Below are 15,409 nucleotides of genomic sequence, written 5' to 3'. Positions count from 1 at the left end.
TGAGCAAACATGTAAACAGGTAAAAGGGTTGCAGATGTACCAGTACATGTGCGTATGCATTGGCAGATAAACACTAGCAGAGCAGTTGTTTGTGATCTCAGCTTGATAATAAAGTGCAGCAGCTAGCCATGCACATTGTAAATCACACAATCTTATTAATCTTATGCAAAGATTTTAATTTGGATTAGGTTGTGGAAAAATTCCAAATTCAAAGATGTTTTCTAGATGGCCAAATCTATAGAAAGGACTAAAGTATTCTCACATTTCTTCTGCGACATTTCAGATTTGGTAATATTCCTTCATTTGAACAAGATATAGTTCATGTTTGAATCTGTTTTTTCACTCTTTGAATTCATTGCATATGGCCAAACTCTTGCTCTCTGTTACAAATTACTGGTACAGTTATTAGAAATTTAGGGCAAGTAATTTTCCTCTCGGGCAAGTAAAAATGAAATTCATGTGTCCAACGGTTAGTAAGTTTGAAAAAAATTTTTTTGAGGCCTGCAGTATGAGTTGACTTTTTGTGACGTGGACTCACCATATTTTCAAGAATTTATAAATTAGAATGAGTATGTGGCAATGACAAAATGTTGTATTATACCGATCACATGGTGTGTTAAACTGCCACCAGATTTTTCATAATTGCCACCTGATTTTATATCCGGTGGCAAACTTTTGCCACAAGAAATATAAAAAGTATTTCTATCCCTGTATTGGCGAAACCTCATGAGAGGTGCTAAGGTTAGCATTTTGATCAAAAACGTTGGTCTCATTGGCAAAATCCGCGAGAGTAGAGATTTTGCCGCCAGGTATAACTAAGGTAAGACACTCCTTGTGATAGTTTACCGCACAACTTGATGGAGCCAGTGGACCCTAGTCACTATTAAGGTAGTATTATATTATATCATGCTACCATGCGCCATTCTGATTGGACGAGAGCGATGCTAAATAGTGTTTTAGCACTGATAGCAGTGGTAAAACGGGCCCTAAACCGGCATTTTTGAAAATTGCCCGGTCGGTGCATTTTAACCATAGCGCAGTGGTCGTCGCGCTGCGCATCCTCCTGAGGGGGTCCCCCTCTGTTGTAAACAAATCCAAGAACGCCGCACATGTTACGGGTTGACTAATGTTTGCGATATTGCCGCTTGTTAAAATGGCGGCTGATCTGTCACAAGCATACCAACTAACCAAATGTAACACGCAATAGAAGGTCAATTAATCTAAGTTAAATATCTGCTAAATATTGAACAATAATTGCACGCTGGATTGAGATAACATTTGCTCATGATTTTCTTGAATCAGTTGAATGGGGCTCGGCTACTGTTATCGCTCGAGCCATAGAGCTAGACGTACGCATGTACGCATGTATAGCCAACAGACTATCAACGACCGGGCTCTAGTTTTCGACATCGCTAGCAAGGACGAGAGCTTTCATTTCAAGAGGCCCGACAGGAGTACAAAGACAACAACCCAAACTACAGAAATCTACAGCTCGCAGAGCAATGCCCGCTGCAGCAAGAAGCATCTCTGCATCTGTTCCGTTCCGTGGTCTGTATGAACGTCCGTGTCAAACCGGGTATATGGCGCGCTACACTCGGCTGTGGAGAATCCAACTCAACTACAAAGTTTACCCCGTTTTGGGGTGCAAACGAGAATTCCGAGTACAGGTATCAAGTCAAGCGAAGGATCTTTCATAGGTCTTCTTGTTATCTGGGGTTATCTCTCTTGAAAGAGGATTCAGACCTACCCGGCAATCAGGAGGTACAACAACGAAGTTTGCCCAGCACCGGTAGGCCTGCACAAGCTAGCGGTGGATCACTGCCATGACCGTGCACAGGACCGGGGCACAGGATCTCTCGATACGTAGATGCACGGTGTAGCCGTGCAATTTTCCTCCCAAATGCCGCGAAAACCCGCTCGTTTTGTCTATTGTTTCCTGTCATTTTCACTATTTCTAACCACGTAATACTAGGAGAAGTAAGGCATGGTGATCAACAGTTGGTTGTGGGCCAAGTCGTCGCGGGCGGTACGTTGTGGGACCGGATTCTCTATATCCGTGTACGTCAACGCGGTGACCGTCTCCCAACAACATCTCCCGTGTCCTGCTCTGGCTTGCCGATCATGGTCTTGAGTGTATGTGTTAGGCATTGTGCTTGTTGCTGGTCTACATATATAGGCAATGTTTACAATTTTAGTTATGTATTTTCACTGTACTGTACCATAGCATTGTGTATAACCAGCGTGATCGCGCGCGATCAACCTTTTTGTTCACTGTGTCTGCGTGCAGTAAACTCAGCGACATAATGTGCTGAGTCTAGTGTCCCAATGTTCGTAGCTCTACAAGAGTTTATAGATAGAAATACACCACTGAAGTTCGTTTCCGATCTTAATATTTTACCATTGCATGATGTTGAGTCTTACAAAGGCCTTAACAAAGTGGGGGACTGCTCCCATCTCAGTCCTATTGAAGTTGAGAGTTGAGACTTATGTTTACAAAAATTTATGTTTATCAACAAAAAAATCACGCGCGCGCAGCGCGACGACCACTGCGCTTTAATCCGAAACAGTCCGCTTTGTTTCAAAGACCGAGTTCGAATTTCGATACAGAGATAAAGTATGGTTCTGTAACTCACCTCTTGGTGAAAATAAGCGGTCTATGATGAAAGAAATCTCCGAAGCAACACATTTATTTTGGTATGATGATGTACAAAATTGTATAGGGTAACAGCGCACTGTGTAGTTTGCTTGATCGATTCAGCAGGAGTCGAGACGCGACATACCGCTCTATTAAAACGAAGCTACTACTAGTATTCGTTCATACACAAATAAATTGAAACTTCCTCACAGTAACGGTACGTCAGATATTCCTTCCTAAAGTTTGGGCTGTAACAGACCAGGGTGTTCTAACGATGTAGCCCAAGAACTTGAAGAAGTTCAAAATAACAATGCGATCATTCCTGGCGACTGCGACGAAAATCGCTGTGTCAGTTCCAGCTCTCGCTGAATCGGGCAACACACTCGCATATTACAACTGTTCATACAGTCGCCGTAATCCATGTCTTGATTATTTCAAAACTGCACGTTTTCTGGCACAAATTATCCATCCAAAATATCCATCAAAAATAGAACCTGTAACCCCACTGCACCACCTCCTCTGTCTGAATGTTACGACGGTTGGCGCACACCGGACTGACAGTGAATGAGACAAATCTATTTTTAGTGTACTACGCCAAAAAAGCCAGCGCTATTGTTTTTATGTAAATTTACAAAAAAAAATTGTTACTTTTTCTTTTGCTTTGAACTCTTGACGCATTTCTGTGTCTGAAGCAGTTCGTGTTGCATGTAAATATTAATGAAATTTTGATGAACGTAATGCGTATGTTATCGTAGGATATTGTGTTCGTGTGTTGTCAACGTAATCCAAACTTATAAAAATGCTCGGTCTTGGGCGATGATTTTCCGACGTTCGATCTCTCAGACGTCCGTTTTCTGCATTTTGGGCTGAAACTGACGAAAATGCCGGACCAAGACGACAAAGACACACAAGTTGATATAATATAATAGTAACAAGATGCTTCGCAAAACCCTGCTGAGTGAAATAGTTCCCGATTATGTTGCGTAAGAGCTTCTGCGCTACCAAAACGATTGAGAAGCGAAGCGTCAGATCCAAAATTGCTGAAGTGCTTTGCCTTGGAATAGTTAGTAATTCAATACTGAATTTAGATTACGTCCTAGTGTTTAGTATCATTATACTCAATTTTTTTCTTTGAATTTCTTTTGTATTCCATTTGATTGTGCTAATTTTTGAAGATTGTTCAATGAGTCCGGCTCTGTCTACTAGGTTATAAATTTTCTTTGGGATCTGAACTTCAGCTTAATATCATTAATTCTACTTTGCATGTAGTCAATTAGGACACAAAATTCCAAGTGATATTCACTAAATATCTACGTCTTCAAGCACATATTCGTCTCCAAATCACTTTTTTGAAATTGTTGCCAGTTATTACTGAGCATGCTGAGTGTGCCTCGTACGTCTCTTGGGTTGGATAAAGGTCATGACCTCAGACGCAGTCTATAAACTTGTCTGAGCGAAAAAATACTTTACAATATGTACCACAGTTTACTTGCATCGAAGCCCGCTCGTACTACCGGTATTTGCACTGCAGTGCAATACCAAAAACATTATGCCATTCCTTTATGTTAATGAGTATTTACCAATTTTGACCCAGAACTATTTTTGTTGGAGTTTGAGTCTCAGATTGGCAATCAGTCATTGATGCTGCAGATTGAAAAATGTAATAAAACCTTTAGGCATCGAATATTCATTTTTTTCTGCATTTTGTCATCACAGATAATTGGTAAAGTGTAAAATGTATGATAAAACCAAAATATAACTTCGCCGTAGGCTAATGTGGTTAGTTGATTAAAATTAGTTCAGTGTAGAAAAGAAGGTAGAATAAATTCGGATTGGTGAGTAAAAAAAAACGATTCAGTACTTTCGATAGGATTTTCTGACTCGATGTGCGGCGTTAGATGTTCGTTGTCTGCTCGCAAAGTGATTCTTTTTCACCCTGGAGTACGAGTGCGGCGACAAAACGTTATGGGACGCCACACTGTTTGATTGACAATCTTGTGAGACGAAAGTTGCAATTTGTGAACCACTCACAGACCTTGTTGTTGATGAACTTCCCCCACGTGGTATAAAATTGAGACAAAATTCGGAAAGGGCCAATCATGGCGCAAGTTTTAGAGAAGACAATCAACCAGAGGGATATGGGAGGGCTTTATTTTTAAAATATCATCCAATGATAGTTTGGATTTATTTTATAGACATCCTGAAGGAAAGTCATTCATTGATGCCAAGTCACAACTTTGAACAAAGCGAGAGCTGGGGGATGTTTGAGTACGATCACCCGCGGCCTCGACAATATTTACCCCAGAGACCGGCGTTGGCGTTGATAGATCATACCATGTAAAGTTTTCTTACTACTATCTCGCATTACTTTTTGCGGATATTTTGTAAATCACACATTTCCAATCGTGTAAATAATAAGCTTATGCTCCATAAACCAAGGGACGGACTACGTCGCATAAGAACATTTTCACGTCCTTTCGTGTGATGATCGACCTTCGCCACTCCATCCCGGTGTCAGCCCCGGCCGGACTGGATGTGTTTAATCACGGCAATTTGACAGCAATACTTGAAAAGAAATACACTACATCCTACTCATTGTAAAACTTTATCTTTCTGACATTATTATCCAAACATCCTTTCACAAACTCCTCACTTTGCGCGATATGCACATAAATATACGTTTTCCCAGGCCAGGAGATACGGCGCGCCTTTCATCGGCTTGCAAAATACATAGGAGTTCGTTGACCTCATTGTACGTCTGGGCGACCGACTGGGCGACGCGCGCGAAATCGAAATATCGTTTAAAAATTGGAAGTTTTCAATAGTTCATGATGGTTAAAGGTTATAATTTTTAAAATTTCATGGCTCCTATCATATTTCTATCTATTGATCTAAATCTACGCCTCTTTTATGAGCGTATACCGTTTCGGTCACAGGTTCATGTTTGTCTGCACAGGCGAAACATCGTCGGGGGTGCAACTCCGCGGCTTGTCCGGAGTGTTCGTTTGATGTCGCTAATTCACATTAAATCAAACCCATTCACAATTTTAAAGACGGGACGAGTAAACAAAGGTATCGCTGGAGTAAATTAACATGTTTCGAGACATTATACGCGTAAAGATACTTGAAATTAGCGGTTTTCGTTTGTGCTGAATTTGTTCCGTTAGAACATAGGGGTAAGCGACGGGGGTCACGTATAGCGGTCGGGCGCACTTACAAACAAAAAGTCGGTCACGAGCCCCCCACCGGAGACGGGATTTTATAATTATTAATCGCAAACACGGAGATAATTTAAGCAAACAAATTAAACCAGGTGAATGTCAAAATAATCCACAAGAAACATACCAAATGTACCTCATTAAAATGCGATTGTGTTTGTTTATATTTGTCTTTATGATAATTTCTCGCGAGGGGGCACCGTCAATTGTTAGGGTAAGCGAGAGTACACGGGATTTTGCGAGAGATTTTGAAAAATCGCATTTTTTATCAAAATAATGAATTTTCATCAACATATTTCTGTACCACCGTGTTCCTGAATGAGAAGAGAATGTGTGGCCACAAAACAGGTTCTCTTTACGATCTGTGCTTGGAGAACGGGGTGAAAAAAAGATCCGGGCGTAAATAGGTCAACCTGAATTCTTTTTACTATATAGTAGTAATAACCCCCTTCGCAGTCGGGTATACACTCGATTTTGGTACAATTCGCTCCATATAGCACTCGCCTATTGGCTCGTGCTATATGTCGCGCATTGTACCAAAATCTCGTGTATACCCTCCTGCGGCGGGGGTTATTGCTTAAATAACAGACTACAGAGAATGTGAAACGGTTCTCCTAAAAACTCACGATGACAGTAAAAGGACCTCCAGGACAATGTCACCATCTGCAGGATTGCTGTCAAATATGTTATTATTTAAATTCATATCTTAACATCGGGCAATTTTGGGAATGTAAGAGAATTCGACAAGTTAAACTTTCAGAAAATGCCAATTTCACACTTTTATTTGTCTATTTTCAACGTCGCGCATTAATTATCACGCAGATAAAGTATCGTGCCCTGAGGTCGTTGAGAGCGATATCGTCACGCTTGTGTGCATGAACCGTTTGGTGGTCCCTTTAACGTTATGTCGCCCTCTACGCTAATGTGCTGAATATGGCATTGTACCTATAGTGCATGGAAATATAAAAAATGATTTTAAGAGTTTATTCAATTACAGCATTTGCCAATATCTATAGGCTTTCAGAAAATATATACTTTGATGGGATTACGACCTCACTTTCCTACAGAGAGTTCGAAAGTGTTCAATATTTTTCTTGTGACCTTGATCCTCCCTTTTCAATTTACGCGAGTTCATTTACAAGTTGTTGGGCTTCGTGGACAAAATAATGCGGACAAATATGTCTGGCGTTCATCTTCATATCGGATGACGTGAAGACAAATAGTTGCGTTCTGCACGGACTACAGGAAAAAGCGCACACCGACAGGTTTAACTATATTACTGTCATTGGGAAGATGTTACAACAGAACATCGAAATCGTCCAATTAATGATGTTTGTACATTCATGTCAGTTTGGGGGGGGGACAGGAGATTGAAAGGAACATAGATGTCATTCACACCAACCTCTAAGGAAAAAAATTAAACAGTTGAAGTTACGCTTAGGGAATTCACAGTCAATAGACAAACGATAAACATGTTTTCCAGGTCAAGAAATGGCAAATGCAAGAAATTCAAGTAAGGCAGATGTTGTATCCTTTCATAGAGTTTCTAACCGTTATGGGATCAGTGAGATATCTCGGGCCGACTAACTCTAACATCTGCTTTAGTCTTTGAGGAAATTTTGCTTTCCAACGTCATATCGTCTTATTTAATCGAAATGTTTCAATATTCATTGTGATATTGCAAAAAAACTCTATGTTGCATTTTTATTCGTCACGAATTCAAAAATAAAGTGAAACAAACGATTTCGTGTTTGATACATTTAATGCAAGAATTACATCACAGAATATGAAAGTGTACATTGCGACTTACATTGCGTGGAAGTGGGATATGTTTTGTCAGTTTACAGTGATTGACAACAGTTTCAGTAGCAATCGAAATGGTAAATCTACATTATTGCGCAATTCATTTACACATGTATAAGTCAGTAATCGTTGAATGTTGGTGACAGAAAAAAAGTGAACAAATCTTCACGCTGATCCTGGATACAAATGAAAGTTAAATATACATGTCTATTTTCAGGATGATAAGACTGTATACTATGAACTATAATGAAATGAAGCACACACGGTTTCTAGCCTTTGAATAGAAAACTGAAAATTACAGTCCAAGCAAGAATTTCTAGTTTTAATACTGACAATGCAATGCACTGCAAATTTATCAATGAATATATACCGTTCTATCTGCCCTTGGAAAACGTTAAGACAACGATAAATTAATCATCAGCATAAAGATGTTACACATGTACGACTCAAGTTTAGGACTGCTTAAATCGGTGTCACAAAAATTATACTGCGCTAGCTTTTGCTTATTTTATGACAATCCGGGCATAAATGACCGAAAAGAAATGAATTGCGACATACGAACAAAACTCTATACTTTAAGTTCTTTTAGAGAACCTTGCCCTATTTTAAGAGTACAGCAAATACAATATAACGGATTACATATCTACTATTTTCCTCTACAATGCATTGACATTGCAAGCCATGTGTACTTTAAGATCGAAAACGTCAAAGAGAAGACTTTCGGTAAATCAATTACAACAGCTTTTGCTTTCCCAAAACCAGTTTTATTCTTTTCAAAACATATCTGAGTAACATATTTTAAAGCAAAACTATCTTTTGTTCATATTTCTGGAAATTTCATTGTTGGCTGCATCCATATTTTACCTTGTGAAGCCACAGCCTTCCTATAAGAAACTGCGGATGTAAATTTCCTGCGATGAGCGTCACAGCGCCCTTTTTCAAAAGAATCTCATGATTTGCCAGAGGAGGCGCTGTCACGAAATCCGGCTTCACTGGGCTTCACAAGTTTTCATGGCCGGCCATCCCTGCTGGCCATCACTTGCTCTCTGTCAAATCATGGACAGTTTGGAATTTACCATTCCGATCGGATGGAAATATTTGTTGCATATTATGCAGGAGTTATCACAGGATATACAGGTAATGTTTTACAAGTACATTTCACTGACAAATCAACCGTACCGGTCGTTTGTCTCTGGTGTAATTGAGATCTGATGGTTTGTCAGGACAGTCCAATACACAATCTCATCAAAATATTCCATTGTTGGGAGTTTGGAAAACTAGAAAATCGTTGTTTTTTTCTTTTCAATGAAAACAGTCAATCCATACAAAGTCCGGAAATCAATTTTAAGTCCGAAAACCATTTTTAAATTTTAATGATTGAATTTTAAACATTGCATTTTCAAGAATCAATTGATTGTTTTCATTCATTCATTATGATATATTTTGTTCACAAAAAATTCTCATCATGGATTCTTGTCACTATAGACAAGTCTAGCGACATATACTAAATAAAATTTTAGCCCACACTTGATGTCTTAATTTTGTAATTCTTCCAAAAATTGAGAAATTCTTATCATGACCAACTTTACTTGGCATTCCAGTGACGTCACCAATTCAAACTGCTCATTGCAATCAATGCATTTATGAAAATGTCAGAAATTTTTCACCCAAATTTTTAAAATTTGGTTTTCAACCACCATAAACGTGTCCATCGATTGTGAACAAGAAATTTTTAGCCCACACTTGATGCCTAAAATTTCTGCATTTTGAGAAAAATGGAGAAAACCTACTGACCTACTTTACTTGAAGTCAACAAAACAATCGATGACGTCACTGATGCAGACCGTCCATTGCTTTCAATGCATTTTCAAAAAATTCCTGAATTTTTCACCAAAATTTTCACAATTCTGATCCGGATGCACATGAAGTTCTGTGTCGAGTTGAGGACAAGAGATTTTTAGTCCAAACTTGGGGTGTAGGATGTGAAAAATGTGTTAAAAATGGTGATATTTTGATGAGATTGTAATGCATATCTATGTTGATACAGAGTATACTCTGATTTGGTGGAGGACGACGTCCACTCTGTGAGAGCAATTGTTGTTGTGATGTCATCATTGACTGCAATGAACTCTGGGTAATACAATTCACCTTCAAATAATACACAATCCAATTGTCCATCAGATCTCAGTTTTACAATGCCATTACTCTCCCATGTACAAATATAAATATTGCCGTGTGAATCGACATCCAAGCCTCGTGGAGACTGTAACCTATCATTGCGATATGAATTCAGAAAATTCAAATCAGAATCTAAAACATGAATGACATGTTTGTCTCTATCTGACACTAAGAGATGGTTGTTGCTAGTAGCCATTACAGAGAATGGATCACTGAATTTATCACTGACTCTTGCAACAAGTTTTCCATCTTTGATGTTGTATTTGATCAAACTTTTACCTTTTCTGTCAGTGACAATAATAAATACTGCCGTTACAGTAATGCTCCTAACCTCAATGTCTGCACTTTGGGGAATAATTTGAATAATTTTTTTATTTTGGTCACAAATAATTATTTGGTTATTACCGATGTCAGTGATAAAGAAGTGACCATCAGGGGATATGGCCACATCCCATGGCTTGAATTCTTTGTCAAACTGACCATCAAATCTGATAATTTCTATGACCACCTTCTTCTTATTGAGTATTTGTATACGATGGTTTTCTGTGTCACAGATCACAAGCTGATCTCCATGCCATGCCAGACCACGTGGTGAATTAAACTGTCCTGGCTCTGTACCAGACTCATAGCTGCCCAATACCTGCAATGTCCACTCAGAACCTGAGGAGTAACAAAGAGTTTAAAGGTCAACCTAAATGTAAACAATACTGCAGGTAAGTTTTCACTTCTCTATTTTTTGAAATTTATTGTTGTTAAGATTTTTTTCTGTACGACAGGAGTGAAAGATTATATCCATAATTTATTAAAATGTTACTGCCATTTTACCTGTGAAGTACAGAACAATTTTAATGTCAACCTCAATGTAAGCAAAACTATTACAGGTAGGTTTTCACTTCTTTTGGGGAGTTTATCATTGCAATTTTACCATGACAGTAAATATAAAGTTTATTGTTGTGACCACTTAGTTGTCATACAGGGATATTCTTTGATGAAGTCTATTATGTCAACTGTGGTCCAGTCTTTGGTTTTGTTGAAATCATAACACTATTTGAAAATACTTACATTTTAAAATGTGTGGAGTTAGCTCAAAGTGTATTTTAGTATGCTTCTCAGAGTCACAAACTCAAACCAAACCATTTTATGATTTATTATTGGTCTATAATTTTTGTGTATTCATTTCAAAAGAAAACATAAAAATGTCAATAGAGAATTGAATTTTAGTGCCTTGTTAGTTGGGTCACATAGAGAGGAACTGTGAATTTAAAATTGATGTTATGTATTTTCCTTCTTGATTCAAACATTGCTGTCTTAACTGTAAAAAAGAATAATTGAACATAATGTATTGGCAAAGTGCAAGTTGTACATAGTACAATCACCAAACCAAAAATTGCAATTTGAAGTATTCTCATTTCTTTGTTTTATTGAGTCTTTTTTAACTTCTTCGTCACAGTAAGGGACATCTAATTTTAAAACTCTGACCAAGCATTGTATCTCAGGCTTCACAGTCAAAATTTGTAATGTTTTCTGTGATGGTCTTTGTCAAAGTCTTTGCGATCATCACGATGGAAAAATATTATTTATAGATTTTTATACATGGCCCTATAAAATGGCATTCACTTGGAATTTCAAATCTTCAATAAGCAGCCCTTGCAACTTTTGAATTCTATTCATAATTATGTGTCTTGTATTACGTAATGTATAAGTTCATTTTCTAAAAGCACACATACCAAGAAATACAGGATATGTACTAAATGTGGTGTCAGACCACTGAAAGTACTTTAGTGGGTCAGTGAAAATTTTAGTTTGGTTTACCTCAACATAAAAAATATTCAGGTTTATTATCTGTATACATAACCTTCATTTTCACACTTATTTTGACCTCCATTACCAATTTGGCGTTGTCAAAATATTTTTGCTTCATCAAACAATATTTATAATGATTTTCAGATAGGCAGCTACCTTATCTGTAATATTGTAATTCTTTGCAAAACATTTTGCAGTACAGAGTTATCCTATGAAGTACAGAGTTATCCTATGAATTAAGAAAATTCATGACAACTGGGAATGAATCTGGTTTTCTTTCAAAACCTTATTTTTTAAAAATTGTTGTTTGAGATTATCTTGTCAGTTGAGAAATACCAACACAGCATGTACATCAAAGGAATCACAATGATCAGTCTGACTTGTATTCTAAAAAACATCTCAGTTTAAATCTGACATCAGTTCTTTGTTATTCAGGTCAATCATAGAACTCATCAATTCAGTGTATTGTTCTTCTGTACATGACATTGATTTTACAAGAAGTTGAATTTTTGTATAATTTAGCAATTTAACTAAATATCCTGCATAGTGACATGTACGTACAAAATTAAGATTTGTGATGACACAGATCTAGTTTGAAAAGTCCACAGAGTGAAGCCCCCATTACAGGATACACTACAGTATAAATTAAAGCTTGCAGGACTCAAATTTGCACTTTGGACAGCCAGAGTTAAACTTGTAGTATTATCTCTCTTGGCGAATTATGAATGTATTCAATATGCAATCACACTATCATGAGATGAATTAAATTTCTGCTGGAATGACAGCTCATATTGAAAATTTGATAGCTCAGTCAATTTTGAAACAATGATATACATCAATTTGGAACCGGCATTGACTTTGGAAGCTCTTGTTATGAGTTTAGTTTAAGTAGCAGAATTTAGCATGAATTGACTGGAATGACAGTTCATATTGAAAACTTCAGGCGCCAGCAAAGTTATTCTTGAAAAATGATGTGTATTGATTTCTAGCCTGTATTGACTGTTACACCACTTGTTATGAGTGTAGTTGAAGAAGAAAGAATTTAGTATATTGCACTGTTTCAATGGATGTTTATTTAAGACAAATGACATTGTGTTTATTGTTTTGATGTTTATTTTGAGCTTTGATGTTTTCAAATCTCAATACTAACTATTACCAATAATCCTAATCTCATGGATTGTGTTTTGCGCTTGATTATAAATAAATAAATAAATAAATAGATAAATTTGATGTATTTGTATTAAAAGGGCCAGTGGCTGAAACTGTTGGTAACTTTGCCTGTCTTATTGGTTAGGGATTTACACCTGAGAAGGTTAAAGTTATCTATAGTCTTATTGTTCATCTCCAAAAAAACATGTTGAGATACATGGTATTCCACACCTCAACTCAGCTGATATAATGACTTCACCTGACTCTTTGATGTGTGATTTAGGTAAGACAAAGTGAAAGTCTGATGGTTCTCAAAAAACATGTTGAGATACATGGTATTCTGCATGTCAACTCAGCTTGTATATGAATGAACTTCAAATATTATTTTTATTGTTAATTGAAGAATTCCACTCCAGTCTGGAATTCTAATTTGAACAGAAACAGTGCATTTTACATGTCCATTGATTCTGAGTTGGCAAACTATAAAATGTTGGTGTTTCAATATGCATTAGGAGTATGGCACAAGAAGTGACGATTGATGTGCAAAACAAAATAAAACTAAAAAAAACCATCAAAAGTTACAGCTACTGTCTGTTAAAGTGCCTCTCACTCTTGTAAGTGTAAAAGATTGACTTCATTTATGTTATGTTGATTTCTTAGACTTTTACCTTTTGTTTTATTTGAATTTAGGAACAGACTGCAAACAAGTTGATGTCACAATAACTAAATGATAGAGGGCGCTGTTAGCCTATCAAGTGCTGAGGAAAGACCAGTCCTGCAGGGTAGGTGTTTATGACAAATTTGCAAAATCATAGTGTCAGGATTTTGAGACAATATGCTGCTTTTAGCTGAGTCTGTGTACCAATATTTCAGATCTATGACAACACAGCAACATACAGGGAATCAGAAACAGAAAGATAGACCTGTTATGGTTATGACACAAACCATCATGGCATGGCAGGAAAATTATACAGAAATTAATACAAATTGACTAGTGCAATTATGTTATGTTTATTTCTTGTTTTTGCAGTGCAAATCAGACACTATGTAATTGTAATTTTTTTTTTTCATTATTCAGTGATTCTGTGTACCAGAAGAACACATACTTCATATTTTCAATGTGCATTTTACTTGTTGCAACCCTTTTAAAGCAGGGGGTCACTATAAACAAAAGGAGTAGCAAATTACACAGGGCACTGGAAATGCAAATAAAAAGTTACAGAAAAAGTTTCTTAGTTGCACTTCGAGGTATGTGTCAGAGTGCTAGCAAATTTGCTTTCTCTTGGCGTGCCTCTCACTTTATTTATATTTATAACTGACGGTAAAATAGAGCAATTACTCATGACAAAATTCTACCAAAACCATAATAGCATACTGCTGCTGTGACTTACTGTTGTACCGGTATAGGACTTTTCACTAGCATTAACTCAGTTTTCTCTGTAGCTAAGTACAGACAATTCAGAGTTGTTACTTATGGCTGTCAACACTTAATAATTTCACAAGTTAAACTTAAATATCAGGGGCAGGTCACCCTACAAATTGAATCTTTATGCCCTGTCAATGTTCTTGAGCATTGTGTGAAAAACTTGAATAAATAAAGAAAGTGAATCAAAGTTGTTAAAAATTAGTGTCTGAGAGAATCAACTCAGATCAGTGGTAATGTGAAAAATTATATTTAGGGAAAACTGTTTCAACATTGCTTCCATCAATCAGGGTACATGTCTTCAATGAATATAAATTTGTTGACATTATGCAGAATGTCAAATGCCAAATCAATTATGACACTGAAATTTCTTTATGTCTTAGACTGCGTTCACAAAAAATGACCGGGTGTGGGGGGGGGGGAAGGAATTTAGGGGGGATTTGAAGGTTTTTTTTAGGTATGCAGGTGGGGACTTGAAAGTTCAGCTCTGGCAGTGGGGGACCTGAAAAGTTTTTGTTTCTTTTAACGTTTTACATTTTTGGATTCCAAAGTTTGGTTGATATGAATAACATTTTAATGTCATCAAATTGTTGTAATATTAGTAATAATTAAACAAAATATAGAACAATTTTGTCACATTTCATGACTTTTATCTCAAAAAAGTCTAAACATGTATGATTTTTTGTAAAAAAATCAAAACACATGGGCCTAGTAATGGGACAGAAGCTGCCACTGATAATTTTTTAAATATTTCTGTGCAGTATATCAATTACAGTTTCTTGCTGTCTCCCTACAGCATGCTGAAACACACAATATTCAGTTTGTCGACAATAAGTCTGATTATGTAAATATGTATTAGGTGATAAATGATTTACACTCCAGACTGACAGTCAGTTGTCAGTGGTATAAATGCACAGTACAGGCTGTGTTGGCAAGCTGAATACTGGACAGTTCAACATGCTGTAGGGAGCAGAACAAGAACATTGTTGTATAAACTGAATAAAAACATTGTCAATATTATCAAAGTTAATACAGCTGCCCTGCTACTGCAGTGTCATTGTCACTGCATACTAGCAGTGATAGAGATAGTTCTGACTCTGATATAGTTCATGAAAAGTTTGGGTCAAATGACAGTGAAATATACTTGTACACAAGATCAAACCAGAGACTGAGAGAGCAACACATGATATGGAAGATCAG

At 37.0% G+C, this 15,409-nt stretch overlaps 1 long non-coding RNA gene across 2 annotated transcripts in view; it reads left to right on the top strand.

The window, feature by feature from the left end:
- The first annotated feature begins 10,386 nt into the window (after window positions 1-10,386).
- Window positions 10,387-15,409, top strand: part of LOC139125262 (uncharacterized) — a 213,079-nt gene continuing 208,056 nt past the window's right edge. For both annotated transcript variants that reach the window (XR_011550172.1, XR_011550173.1), the window contains exons 1-2: window positions 10,387-10,547; window positions 13,477-13,568. This is a non-coding gene — a long non-coding RNA (uncharacterized lncRNA). The remainder of the gene's footprint in view (window positions 10,548-13,476; window positions 13,569-15,409) is intronic.

Source organism: Ptychodera flava, assembly GCF_041260155.1.
Source record: "Ptychodera flava strain L36383 chromosome 3 unlocalized genomic scaffold, AS_Pfla_20210202 Scaffold_25__1_contigs__length_14229661_pilon, whole genome shotgun sequence".
Taxonomy (NCBI): domain Eukaryota; kingdom Metazoa; phylum Hemichordata; class Enteropneusta; family Ptychoderidae; genus Ptychodera; species Ptychodera flava.
Note: the sequence above shows the minus strand (reverse complement) of the source record. Positions and strands in the feature narration are given on the sequence as shown.